Below are 14,555 nucleotides of genomic sequence, written 5' to 3'. Positions count from 1 at the left end.
CCTGTGCACCAAAAGGTTTTGGGTTCGATCCTCAGTCAGGGCACATAAGTAGGTTTCGGGTTCAATCCCCGATCAGGGCATGTATGGGAGGCAACTGATCAATGTTTCTCTCTCACATCAATGTTTTGTTTTTTTTGTTTTGCTTTTCTCTCTCTCTCTCTCTCTCTCTCTCTCTCTCTCTCTCTCTCTCTCCCTCTCTCTCTAAAAAAAAATCAATAAGCATATCCTCAGGTGAAGACTTAAAAAGAAAGAGCTGACAGCTCTAAATGTCAGGTCAGCCAATATTCTAGGTCACATCTGGAGTTACAAGGATCCTTTCTGAGCCATGTTCTCTCTTTTTGACACCTGATGAACCAAACCCATAATCCTAGGAAACATCACCATAACCTCACCAAACGCTGGCCAGCTCATTGAGAAAACTTGTTATTTTGAAATAATATTTTAAAATATACAGCCATTGCCCACAGCCTTGAGGAAAATGACAGTCATTTAAAACTATGAGGGTGTTTAGCATGTGCGTGCCAGCTCATCTCTATTAATCTGGAAAGTCATTTCCTTCTCTCTGAACTAATTTGATTTGGTTTGCTTAAGGGCCTCAATTCTTTTCTTTCACCTGCATTTTAGACTCACTGTGAAATTGAGCCTCAGTACACACAGCGGTTCCAAATCAACTTACTGCCTCGCTTATGAAAACCACATTTCATGCCTGTGCCATATAAGTCACTTTATTTGCCAATTATTCTACAACATCCAGACAAAGAGATGTTGGGTTACATTACAAAGAGATAAGAAAGACATCTAATGTCCTGATGTTTTTAAAAAGAATTAAAATGAATGTATTGTGACTCTATTGGCAAAATGATCCTTATGTTCAAGGGAGAAATGGCTAATAAAGATGTAGCTTAAGAGAACCAGGAAATTAAGAGAGAAAAAGCATGGGATTCAGGGTCAGGGATATTTCTTTTAAATGTCAGTTCTTCTATTTGTTAGTCATATGACCCTGAGCAGATTCTTTATCTTTAAAATAGGGATAAAAAGCCATACTTTCGAGAATTAAATGATATAATGAAAGCCCATGAGTCCCTGGCAGATAAGTAGGTGCTTAATAACACAGCTCTTAGCTATTTTTGAGATATGATACTTATGTAGAGGCAATGTTGAAATATCATTGATAAATGTAAACATGAAGGAAAGTGATTGATTCTTAGCCGCCAAAAATCCTGTTGCTGAATTTTAAAATGCTCAGAATCAGTTCTACAACCCAATATCTAGTATGTAAGCATCAAATTATGTCAATTAGAGAACACATATGGCAGTGATTTTTCAACTTTAGTTTGTACATATGTATCAGTTACCTGGGAGTCTATGGAAATACAAGGTTCAGTGTTCTCTCTCTAGAGAAGCTGGTTTAATAGGACTGAGGTGGTTCAATAATTTGAATCCTTAATAAATTTCCAGGTGATTCTGATGAGATGATCCTTGACCATATTTTGCTCAATTCAGCTTTATTAAAAATGTATTCGTGTATTTATAATGTATTTATAAGAGATTTTAAAAAAGAAATGGCTCCAATTAGCAATCACCTCTCAGGCTAAAAACAATTGTGACCAGGACATCAGTAGGAATGGTGGAGTAAGGGCCCTGAAAAATCTGCTCCAATGAGAATGTAGGAAACATCTATCAAAACTAACTTCTTAGAGCTCTGGAAATTATCCTAAGGCTTATGGCAATCTGAAGAGCATTTATTCAACATCAAAAAAAGGCTAATCTTGATTAAACACAGCAATCCTGGTATAGTTTTAACTTGCCCTGTTCCCATCCCACCTTCCACAGCTGTGCAATAGCCTTGAAAACCAACAGCCTCACAATAACGGTAGCCATGAAAACCAGCTACAACTAGAACTGGACAGAAATCCAACAAGAAAATAAAAATCCCATCTCCCTCATCTATGAAATATGGCCAATATGTTACCTATCTGGAAAGCCCATGAATCCCTAGCAGATAAGTAGGTGCTTAACAACACAACTCCTAGCTATTTTCAAGATATGACACTTATGTAGAGGCAATGTTGAAATATCATTGATAAATGTAAACATGAAGGAAAGTGCTGTGAAGGGTAGATGAGAAAACACGTGTCATACTCTTAGCGCAGTGCCTGGAAAACAGTAAGTAAATAAAAAAGATATTAGGAAAATTGCTGTGTATTTAGTAATTTTCCATAGCAAATGTGTAGAATTTTGCAAAGTAGCTTATATATTGGCACATATCCATTTGGAGTTAAAACCTAAGATATTTTAAATTTTAAATCATATTTTATTTTCTAATTATGGTTGACATACAATATAATATTAGTTTCAGGTGATTAGACATTATGTAACTTATTAAGTAATCATCCCATTAAATCTAGTTCCCATGTGACACCATACATTGTTATTACAGTATTATTGACTATATTTCCTTTGCTGTATTTTACATCCCCAAGACTATTCCTCAACTACCAATTTGTACTTTTTAATCCCTTCACCTTTTTCACCCATCCTTCCAACCTTGCCTCCCATCTGTCAACTGTCAAAATGTTCTCTGTATCTATGAGTCTGTTTCTGTTCTGCTTGTTTGCTTATTTTGTTTTTTAGATTCAATTGTTGATAGATATGTATTTATTGATAACAAGATTCCTCTGTGCTCCTGGAGACATTTAGTACAAAGGAGTGAGTGAAGGAAGAATTTTCCCTGCAATGATCTCTGCTGAGTTAGGGGAGAAGGAAACATGTCCAAGTTCATACAGGACTCTCTCTAATAAAAAGAACAGGAAATCCAACGAGAATGTAATGGCCAGTAGCATTTGTAGTAACATTTGAAAATAAAAAGCAGCAACCTGAGAGAGAGGCAGGTCTGTTATTTATCTCAACTTTAGCAGAAAACACCACTATCACAGGTGGTCAAATCACTTGACGAATATGCAGACTCCACATCCCATTTTTAATCTAGTGTTCTTTTATTATACCTTTTGTTTATTCTTGATTCCTTATGTCATGATAGAAAAGACAGACCTGATTTCCCTTTTATCTCAATAACTTGATGCTACTAACTCTTCAAAATATCAACGTTCTCCTTGGTGTGGTCCTAGTAAGCACTGAGAAAATACTCTTCCAGGAGCCAAGATAAAAATTTTAGGGAACGTCCAACATTGGTTTTTATTTTTCTAAGGCTAAGCTTGGGCAAGCAATATATTATAAATTCTCCTTTTTAACATCCAAATAAGATCATTTTCATACCATGTTAGCTGAAATGTGAAATTTTACTTGAAAAGCACAGTGCCCACTGTCCCAGTGGACATAATTTATGCTGAATATATCAGACTTTCTCAGATTTCATGAGACAATATTCAGATGCTAACTCCTAGCTATCACAGAAACAAAAAATAATAATTTTATTTTCACTAGCGATGGTGCTTAAATATTCCAATTATCCTAGAAAACTTCTCCATCAAAAAAATTTGAAGATAAAAACAAGACCTGGTATCAAAATCTATGATTACCATTAAAGTATAATTAACACATTATCCAGGCACTCCGCAAGTATTTGTGGATAAATAAAGATGTTTAGATTTTCTCAATTAATCCACTTGCAGATATGCTTCCAAGTCTGTATTCCTTTTTATACATTCAACAAACAATTATTAAGAATCCACTCTATTTCTTCTCAGTAATAGAAAGGAACAAACTACTAATACATAAAACAACATGGATAGATTTCAAAAGCTATTATGCAGAATGAAAAAAGCCAGACACAAAAGACTACCCAGTGTATGAGGCCATTTATATAATATTCTAGAAGAAGCAACACTATAGGAACAGCGGACAAATTGGTGGTTGCCAGGAGCTGAGGAATTGATTGCAAAGGGGCATGAGGGAACTTTGGGAAGAGATGTACTGTTCTTTATCTTGATTATGGTAAAAACTACATGACTCCATACATTTGTCCAAACACATGAAAGTATATGCTTTAAAATATACACTGTATTGTGTGCAAATTATTTTTCAATTTAAAAAAGCAGCCATAAAATTTTTAGCATTCTCCTTAACACACACACCCACACCCACACACACACCCACACATCAAATCCCAAAGAACCTACCATAGGTCAGAGGTGTGCTTAGCACTGGAAATGAAACATGAACATGATCAACAGAGCTTCTGATCTCAGGGGTTTTTCTCTAGAAAGGGAGACAGACTTTAAAATAAAAATCACAGGGAAAATATATAATCCCAAATTTGAGGAAGTACAATGAAGGGGCAATGAGAATAGATGACATACAGAGACCTAATTTGGACCTTTGTGGATTATATGGGTTTTGACTTGAAATCTTTTTTAAAGGGCAAGACTTGTCTATAGGATCTCAGGCTCATCTAGAGCCCAGAGGAAGCATGGATTGTTCATTCAGTTACTTGGGTCCTAGAAACTGGGAAGAGAGACATTGAGAGGCTACAAAGCAGAGAAAGGGGAGAGTCTGTTAAGTGAAGAAGGAGTCTCTTTATATAAAAATTCCAGGACACATCCACCCCCTCTGGAGCTCCTGGACTAGGAAACAAACCTGTGTGTGAAATTGTTACTCATGGAAAACGCAAATTTAATTAAGATCATTTGTATGTTATGAATAAAAATGTGTGATATTTATGAGCTTGATTCTTGTCTGCTGCTTGCCTCTTCTATTTAATTAGCTGTGTGTAGGAGGCACTGGATTGCAAAAGCCCTTTATTTTACAGCGATATTACGGTTCAGCTTGAGATGCATTTGAAACACAACAAAGAGAAAATTAGACTGCTCCTTTGGCTCTAATATAAAGAGAACTCTGTAGGCTCGTACCTTTGCTGAAATTGCTCACTCATTTGCATTACATTCTAACCCTGGTGCTTAAGATGAGAAAGAATTTGCCCCACGAGTAGACTATTTTCAGCATTACTTAAAAATAAAATTAAACCCATTATTGAATAATATAGAAATTAACAAGCACATACTTTAAAAATCACCATTTACATTTGCACATACACACTTACATGTGTCACACGCACATATTCTTCAGAAGAAAAAATTAAATTTTCAATACTTATAAAATTGATTAACAATGAAAGCATCACCTCCAAGCCCCTTCAGCATGAATTTACTGCAAAAGTAAACCATAGGAGTCTAATCATAGTAATAACTAACACTGATTTGGCAGTGTTTGTCAGGCATTCTTCTACAAGTTTTACACATATTAACTCATTTTAAACTTTCAACACCCTATAAGGTTAAATATTATTATCACCAGCCTCATTTAACAGATGGGAAACAGAGGCTGAGTAACTTGCTTGATCAAAAAGTTAATTAAGAGCTGAAGTGGGATTGGAACCTAAGCTATTTGACTCCAACTGTATTCACTCTGTATTCTGTTAGCCATATATCAGTTTCTTAAAATATGTGTAGCCACAGACATGATCTGACACTCAAAGATACAAAATGGCTTTATTTAATATTAAAACCACTATAGATGTATAGGGTCTAGGTTTCTACCACGGATTACTGTTGTTTATTCCTAGTGAGAGGTAACTTTCCTCTTCACAAGAAAAAAATGTAATTTTAGTAAGCAAATAACCAAAAACTTCAAAGATACCAAATAGTATTTTTGAGCATATTTATAATTCTAAAGAGTCGGAAATCAAAGTTCCCTGAATTTTCCCATGGTATTAAACATTACAAGAAGGATGTGGTAAAGCTAAGCACAGGGGTGGGTAATGAAAACATCAGATGTTATTATTTTATTTTATTGATCTAAAAAATGTAAATAACAGACCTTGAGTTCAGCTACTTGTACAACTCAGTGAGGACATGCAGAATTGAGCCCTCACTCCTCGATCCCATCTCTATGCCCCCTCCTCCCATGTTGTGTGTTTTTAGGCCACAGTTGGGCCTGATGGAGTGAGTGGTTCAGGCTCCTCATCTCCTCTTAACTCATCTCCCTGCTCTTAATAAGGCCTATCAGTAGGTATGATGCCTTTGCACATACACTCCCTTCCACTGCTTTCCAGGCTTTGATTATAGTTCCCCCTGCCATGCTGAGATCACCAGCAACCTCTGCCACTCCACAAAGGCCATACAGTCCTCCTGGATGGAGCAGTGCCAATGTGGCACCCTGGCTTCGGTTCAGTCTCTGGCATAGTCATTTTCCCATTGGGTTATACAATGGAAAATCATAGTTATGAGATTTAAAGATTAAATTTTCTCATGTCAAATGAGATTAAACAATGCTCTCAAGTGGGAATTTCACTTGGATGTCATGCCCAAATCCATGCAACAAGCAGGGGCTCTGGAACTTGGGACAAATTCAGTAGGAAGGTGAAATGAAAGTCATCAAAATAGAAACAGCAATGAAGTAAGCCTAAGGCCTTGGCAATGTTTGGGGGTAAACAGTAGATATCAGTCTGACAGGAAATATATTTGTTGAGTTCTAAACAGGCCCTGTTGTCAAACATGAAGTGCAGGGATCTTAAGAAAAAATAATGGTCTTTAAAGTGTTTGTGTTCTAATTGGGAGAATAAAATACATTTTCAAATAACAAAATACAGCAAAATGGCATTATACAAACTGAATACATAAGCACTAAGAATAAAGCATTGATTAGAAGGACATGAAGCTAACCAAGTTTCCAGAAGAGATTCGGATTTGAAACAAATTTTGAAGATGGAAATGGAAAGCAACTACCAGAGAAGGTGTGGGGGAAATTCTAGATTATGTAAGGTGTTCAGAAACTTAATCCAGTGAGACTGAAATTTTGCTAGCTAGTGTTTAGGTATGTGAGGTATGTCTTTATTTCAAAGATGCCAATATTTAAAAAAAAAATTTTTTTTTAATTTAGCTGAAAGTAGAGGCATCATTCATAATGGGTAGGGAGAGGTACTCTTTTGTTTTGGAAAATAATCTTTCTTAGAGCATTTTGATTTTGTAAAAATAAAGCCCAAATTCAAATCTGGGATGGGAAATGTGAGATTATGAAGAGTAAAGTGCTGTGTATGATTTGTCAGAGGTTGTCATCAATGTGGACTGGAGCGACTCTCGGGGAGAAGAAAGGATTATCTTGACTCTAGAGTCAATGAAGATCTAACAGCCTAGGCTTCAGGTAGGAAGGGCCTGGTCAAAGGCCATGGTGTGTGTTACACTGGTTCCTGCAATACGGTGGTAGGATGGGCTTAGAGGAGATTTGGACTGAGATGACAAGAAGGGGCCTCTTTTTGAAGGCCTGACCTCTGCTGATAGCTAACAGCCAGGTTATTCTTTTCCCATTCAGCAGGGTAATTCTATTCTTACCTCCAAACCATTCATAAAGTTTTGTAAGTTATACAGCCTGGTTTTAGAAGTCGTTGGAGAATGAACTGTGTCCACACTGAGACTTAAGGAAAGTGAGGTTACCAACAGTTTAGAGAAGGGGCAGGGAAACTCCCAGAGTGCACCCGCAGAGAAGCTTAGAACATTAATCCAGACAGAGGAGGCATGTGAGAGCCCTTTAAAGGCTAACTTCTTGCTGATTTGAGGGTCCCAAGGGGGCTTGTAAGTTGTTACTAGTTATTAAATAGAAGGTAATCCCTGAAGCCTGGAGAACTTGGTATACTTCAGGGTTGATCACATGTGAGACCACGAAAGTCTAGATTTGGGGTTTAATAAAATAAAAACCTAGAAGTGTACCACTCACTGGAAACTTGCAGGGATAAGCACTAGCTCTTTGTGATTAGTTCTTGGTGATTAGGTCAAGCTTTCAAGAAGAGGTCCCTTCTTGTCATCTCAGTTCTAACTGGCTGTGATACCCAAAGCAAGTCAGGTAACTTCTCTGAGCCTCAGTTTCATCACCTAAAAAATGAAGGGGATTAGATTGAATCATCTCTAAGATAACTATTAGATCAAAAGTTCTGCAATTCTGTCTCCCCACCCCCTTACCTTGATGCCCTATAACATAGAAAACAAAGGACATAAAAGAGAAATTACAAGCTAAAGGGAAAAGAAAGTCATTGTAGTAAATATCAAGTACCCATATGGTCAGTAACTATATGATGCACTATTGTGCCTTGTTTTATTATGGTTATTATAGATATATTACCTACCCACCTTTTGAGGAATTCACATCTTTTAGTGACTAGTCCTTCTCACCCACAGTATTCTCTTCTCTATCTTAATAGTACTTATCTCTTGTTTTATTTAATTACCGTCTGTCTTCCCAATTAAGATCTAAGTGCCCCGAATTTGTCTGTTGTTTTTATTGATATATTTACAGCACCTAACATAGTATCTGGCACATGGTGGATACTCAATAGATATTTGTTGACTGAATAAATAAACAAAACAAAAAAAGAGAAAATGAATGATACTCCGTGTCTTTACTCTTTTAGAAGATGGGACATTGAAGTGGTTAACTTTTACATGTTACTGTAGATATAACCCAAAAGCAAGGTGTTAAGATTGCCTAGTACCTCTTTCAGTTACCAACCATGCAAATACTAATTATATCCAACAGATTTGTTTCCAATGAAAGTGTACCATCAGATAATGTATGGTGTCCCAGTAACAAAAATAGTTACTTTATGAATTAAGATACATCGCAATTTCTGGTGATATTTTTTAAAATTTGCATTTCTCTTCTAAAGATCTGAGACCTTGGCAATATGGAAAATACCAGGAGAAAGTCATGCTGGGTTGAGCAGAAATGAGGAGCCAAGCTTAAAACCTGTCAAGGCCACCTGGTCTCAGATTACATCACCACCATCACCTTTATCAATAATTAACAGCAATAAAGCTCTTACTATAATCAAAGCACAATAGCATAAATTTAAAGACCAAAGAACAACTTTTGCCCAAATAAAAAAATGAATTCTGCATTAACAGAGATAAAGGCCAGTATTCTGCTCTCTAAGCCTATTTCTAGGGCCTAAGAGATGTTCAAGGTCCAGCTGAAACTCTCAAGCTAGAGGCTCCTAATGGAGCTTAAATTCTTCTGAGGTCTACAAAATGATTTCATCTGATCAATAATATTGGTAAAGTTTAGCCACCAAGGCACCACTTTTAGCAGTTAAAACTAAACTCAGTTCCTTTCACACTGTTCAAAAATTTAAAATATGTCTTTATTGATTTCAGAGAGAAGAAGAGAGAGAGAGAAACATCAGTGATGAGAGAGTCATTGATCAGCTGCCTCCTGCACACTCTCCACTGGGGATCGAGCCCAAAACCTGGGCATGTGCCCTGACTGGGAATCTAACCGTAGTCTCCTGGATTTTAGGTCAATGCTCAACCACTGAGCCACCTCAATGAGGCTCCACACTTATTTTTGAAGAGAAAAGTGGACCAGAGTTAGTGTTGGAAGAGACACAAAAGGAGAGGAAAAAGTTGTAGTAATGTCAGTAAATTTTCCTATTAGACATAACACACATTGAGGTAAAACCTATAGGTGGGGACTATATTATGTACAGAGATAAGCTCAAAAAATTTTCAGCATCACCTCTGAAAGCTGTAGAATACTACTAAGGTAATACTGAAACACTGAGCAGGTGCTGGAGAGAGCTTAACAGCTAGAGAGAGCTATGTTGCTGGTGTATACATTTTCGTGAATTGGGCCTATGGGTAATGCTAGTTTTACCAAAAATTTTTGCCCTCTTTACAGCTAAAATAGCTTTTCATATAAAAAGGAATTTTTTCTCCTGGGTCCCACTTTCGTAGAGACTAATTTTTTTGGATAAAAACAGTAAAACTCACTATAAGAAGAAGGAATCAACATGTATCCATATATAAATTATGTTCTCATTCAAAATCAACTTCCCATATCTTTCCATGAGCTGTCTATCTTTCACTCTCCACATTCTCTTTCTCATACACACACACAACTTTAGTTCCAACTAATACATGTTTAGGACTTTAACTTCTTAAGGACAGAACTAATATGCTTTATTTCAAAACAGAATACTTATCCTGTATACACACATCAAATACCAATTTGCCATTCACAGCCTTCATTCTGTCCTATTTAGCTATTAACCTTGGTATTTCTTTTCCCAATTTTACTTTACTCTTTGATCTTTAGCATCTGGTATAATTTTAACTCCTTACAAAAATGATTCCAATTCTAATCTTAGTCTCTTGTCACTATGACTCAACCTCTATTGCTTCCACTCTATCCCCATAATGTCCCCCTATCAACATTCAACCAACAAAAAAGGATCTGGGTTTTTCATAAGTTCTGTGTCCTTCTTTCATCTAATAGACACTTTAAAAACTTTTTTGAAACTTAAAAATGGAGTCAAAAATTTGGGGGGGGGGGCAGGGGCTATTGGGAAAGAGAAAATATAACACCTGAATTCATTTCATTGAAGACAATGAAAATTGGTAAGAATGGCTGCTCCTGAAAAATGATGTAGCTATGCTAGCACTGCATGTTGGTAATGGGTATGGTTATCATACTTCCTGAAGCAATAACACTTTAAAGAAAATATTAATAGATCAAAATACCATAAATACTCTGCTCACTAAAGTGGTAGTTAGACCTTATATTTGCTCTTCTGCATTTCAACCAATGGTTTTCCTTGGTGGTAATGTTTCTGATTATGAGATTTTTTTTAAAAAGTCATTAAATGCCTTTGATATAATCTACATACCAAAAAAAAGTTTATCCATCCATGGAAACTGTTACCTTACTACCATGTTGGGAATGGATTAATATCCCATTTTCATTCAAGTGTTGGTTGAGTACTCACTGTATATCAAACCCTGAGATATGCACTGAAGTTTCAACATTTACCAAGACACACTATTCCCCTTAATGACTTTATTACCCAATAGAAAAAAATAAATAAACAACCAGCCAAAGACAATACAGTGTTACATGATCAGGTGTTAAGACAACACATAAGTGGGACAACTCATAAGTAGGCCTACATCATGCTAGGTTTTAATTTACATATCTGGTGGAGGGAAAATAAGGACAAATAGACTGGGCAGTCAGAACAGAGATGAAAATGCCTTACAGTTGGAGAGAAAGTTTCCTTTGATTTAATTAAGAGAGGTCCAGAAATATGTTGACTTAAGTAGTGTCAGAAAGTAGAAGAAGTGAGTTATCAAGGACCTGGTTGGGAAGCCTGTAGCAATAGTTATGTGAGAGACAGAAATGGTGACAACAAAGATAAGCAAGAGCATTCAGCCAGAACTTTTATTTAAAAGCATAATATGATCGGAGATTCCCTGTATTGTGAAAATCCTTGACATGAAAAGAGAAGAGAGAGATGCTGAGAACATTTCCTCAGTCTAGGATGCACACAAAAAGGCAAGGTGGTATCAGCTGGAAAACAAAGACTCTAGGAAATATTGATGAGGTCTTATATTGATTATCTGTTGTTCTTTAATAAAAGACAACAATTTAACAACTTAAAACAATACTCATTATTTTCTTACAGTTCTGTAGGTTAGAAATCCAAGTGGGTTTCACTTGGGTTCCCTACTTAGGGTCTCATCGGACTAAAATCAAGGTATGGTCATGCTGGGAAGTTACCTGGTGGCTCTACGGAAGAATTCACTTCCTTATTCAGGCTACTGGCCAAATTAATTTCCTTGTACTTGTGGGACTGAGGTTTCCAGGGGTTCTTCTCTGCTCCTAAAAGCTGTCCACATTCTTTGGCACAATATCCTTCCATCTTCAAAGTCAACAATGGTGTGTTGAATACCCTCCTGTGCTTTAAATCTCTTCAACTACCCTTTCTCTTACTTTGGACCCACCTGCCAGCAGCCAAAGAAAGCTCTTTGTTTTCAAGGTCTCATGTGATAACTGTATTCCCCTTATCTGGACAACCAGATAATCCAGGACAATCTCCTTAAGGTCAACTGTGTCATATAATATAATCAGAGGTATCTCATCACATTCTTAAATTCTTGGGATTAAGACCCGGCTTCTTTGGGAGGCCATCTCAGCATCCTGTCTACCAAGGACTCTAACCAAATTCATTCTTGAATTACATCAATTTATATGTACTAAGTACTTGGCATAAATTTTTCTGTAATGAGGACTTGATTTTCCTTAAGGATAATGTAGCTTGAGAAATCAGGACTATATGGATAGTCAAGAGTGTCAGAACTATAAAAGTGTTCAAAAGATCATCTTTGAAGCAAGTAAGAAACAATTATACTTAAGGTGCCTAAGCCCAGAGGGTTTAGTGTGACTTGCTCAATACCACATGGCCCCAGGTGACAGAAAGAGAGCAGAACCTTTTCCGCTGCTCTCATCAGCATCAATGCATTGAAACAAGGCCCAATTCTCTCAGGTTTTTCCAAGGGCTATTGGAAATCTTTACAGGCATTTCGAATCGTTTAGCTGCTGGCCTACTCTACTTGAGCACACACCAGTATCTCTTGCAGCAAGCCCAGAGATTCAGACATTCCTAGTCTGAAAGACTTCCCCACTAAGAGTCATCAAGGGTCCAATTAGAAAGCAAATGTGTGTTTATATTTAGGTAAAATATAATGCTAAAAAAAATAGGCTCTGCAGGCAGACAGCTTGAGCTTCAATCAACTTTGCCTTGGGCATGTTTCTTAACCTCTCCTTTGTAAAATGGATATGATATTAATTCCTATCTCATAAGGCTACTCTGAGGAGTAATTGACATTAACACATGAAAATTCTTCAATTACCATAGTGACAAGACAATTATTTTTTTTACAAACCTCCACACAGGTTTCTGATGAGTAGTTGCCCTTTCATTGTAGCCATTTCTGCTGCTACCTGATTGAGGGAATGGCCCCACTCTCCTCTCCATGTTTCCTTGGCATCAGGGTGATTGAATAAAAAAGGAACCTGCAAATTAAATCTCACACATGGTGCTATAGGAGCACCATCTCCCCTTTCCTCTGATCATAAACACACAGACCCTTTATTCTTAAGAGGAGTTTAATAATGTTAAGCAAAGAATCTGGGGCGAAACCAGAGTGACCAGGATTGAGGGATTTCTAGGGACATGTGACTTTCAATGCTAAAACTGAGATGGTCCCAGGAAAAATGGAGTGGTTGCTCACCCTAGAACAAATGGTCTTTGTGACCTTGGGCAAGTCACTAAGCTTCTTGTGCCTCAGTTTTCACATCTAAATGTAGGGATTATAACAACCCTCCTTCACAAAGGTTTTTTGTCGTATTTTTTAAAAGAGTAAATGAATTACCCCACAGAGTTTTTTGGATCATACCTGGAGTATAGTAAGCACTCAATAAATATTGGTTATTATTATAATTATTAATCACTATAAGGAAATAGGAAGACATGGCAAAAAGTCCAGAATCTTATGAAGTCCTAACAGCCCAAGAGTGAAGCATCTGAAAAGGATTTTTTCCTGTATCATCATGTTATTATTGCTTCCCTGAGAGATCATGAAAACAAAGAAAAATAAGAATACTGTATTATCTGAAAAAAGAAAGAGAAATACAAGTTAAAACTACCCTGAGCTACCATTTCATTAACTCTAAGACTAATAAAAACAAAGCAAAACAAACAAACCCCAGAAGCTTGACAGCGCTCGGTTACTAAAACTGCAAGGAATAGACACCCTCATACTGAACTAGAGGGAATGCAAAATGGTTAGCCTCCACAGAAAAATATCTTGCAATATCTTTCAAAATTGTAGATGAATTTGAACCACAGTGCTGGTTCTGGCGATCCTACAGTTACTCTACCACATGTATCACAGAATATATGTACCAGACTGTCCACTGGAGAACTGCTAGTTACAGCAAAACACTGGGACCAATCCAAGTGTCCAAAAATAGGGGACCAGCCAAAGGAAACATGGTGCAGCCATACAGTGAATATGATGTGGAAGTGAAAGAAGAATGAAGAAGCTCTCTATGTATTAATATGGAAAGATCTCCAAATATATTGTTCAGTAACAGAAACCAAGGCACAATACAGTATAAATAATGTACCATCTTTTACCGGGAAAAAGGAAAAATAAGAATATCCATATATACACAGACATAAATACAATGTCCCCCAAAAATGTATGCACACTTTAACAGCTGATTCTATTACATTTTGAAAATGAAATGTATTTTAATAAACACTGCCTTTATAATTATTCAAAGTTTGTGTACATTTTTGGGGACACTATGTTTATATACATATATACTTGTATATTCATAAAGATAAAGAAGCATGGGGAGAATAATTATAATGATTACTTATTAACAGAAAGAAGTAGGGTAGATGGAAACGGGTGGGGACAAAATGTCTCAATTTGGATCTTATTTCATTTTTATTTTGACCTCTCTAAATGCATTCCCTATCAAAAAGATAAATTAGAAAAATAAAATGTAAAACATCAAGAGTTCTTTATGTCATTCACTTAAAGGTTAGTATCACCTACTTCTACGAAATGAATCTCATTTGCAGACAGGAAATTGTGTTGAAGACAATGGTGTGCTCCACCCACCGAACAAACAAACTAAAGGTTTCTGACCTGTGCCTTTGAGGACCAGTCTCTCCCAGCCAAGCAGAAAGGAAGCTA

The sequence above is a fragment of the Miniopterus natalensis genome, chromosome 2, assembly GCF_054644295.1.
Source record: "Miniopterus natalensis isolate mMinNat1 chromosome 2, mMinNat1.hap1, whole genome shotgun sequence".
Lineage (NCBI taxonomy): Eukaryota > Metazoa > Chordata > Mammalia > Chiroptera > Miniopteridae > Miniopterus > Miniopterus natalensis.
The sequence above is the reverse complement of the archived record's forward strand: the minus strand, read 5'-3'. Positions refer to the sequence as shown.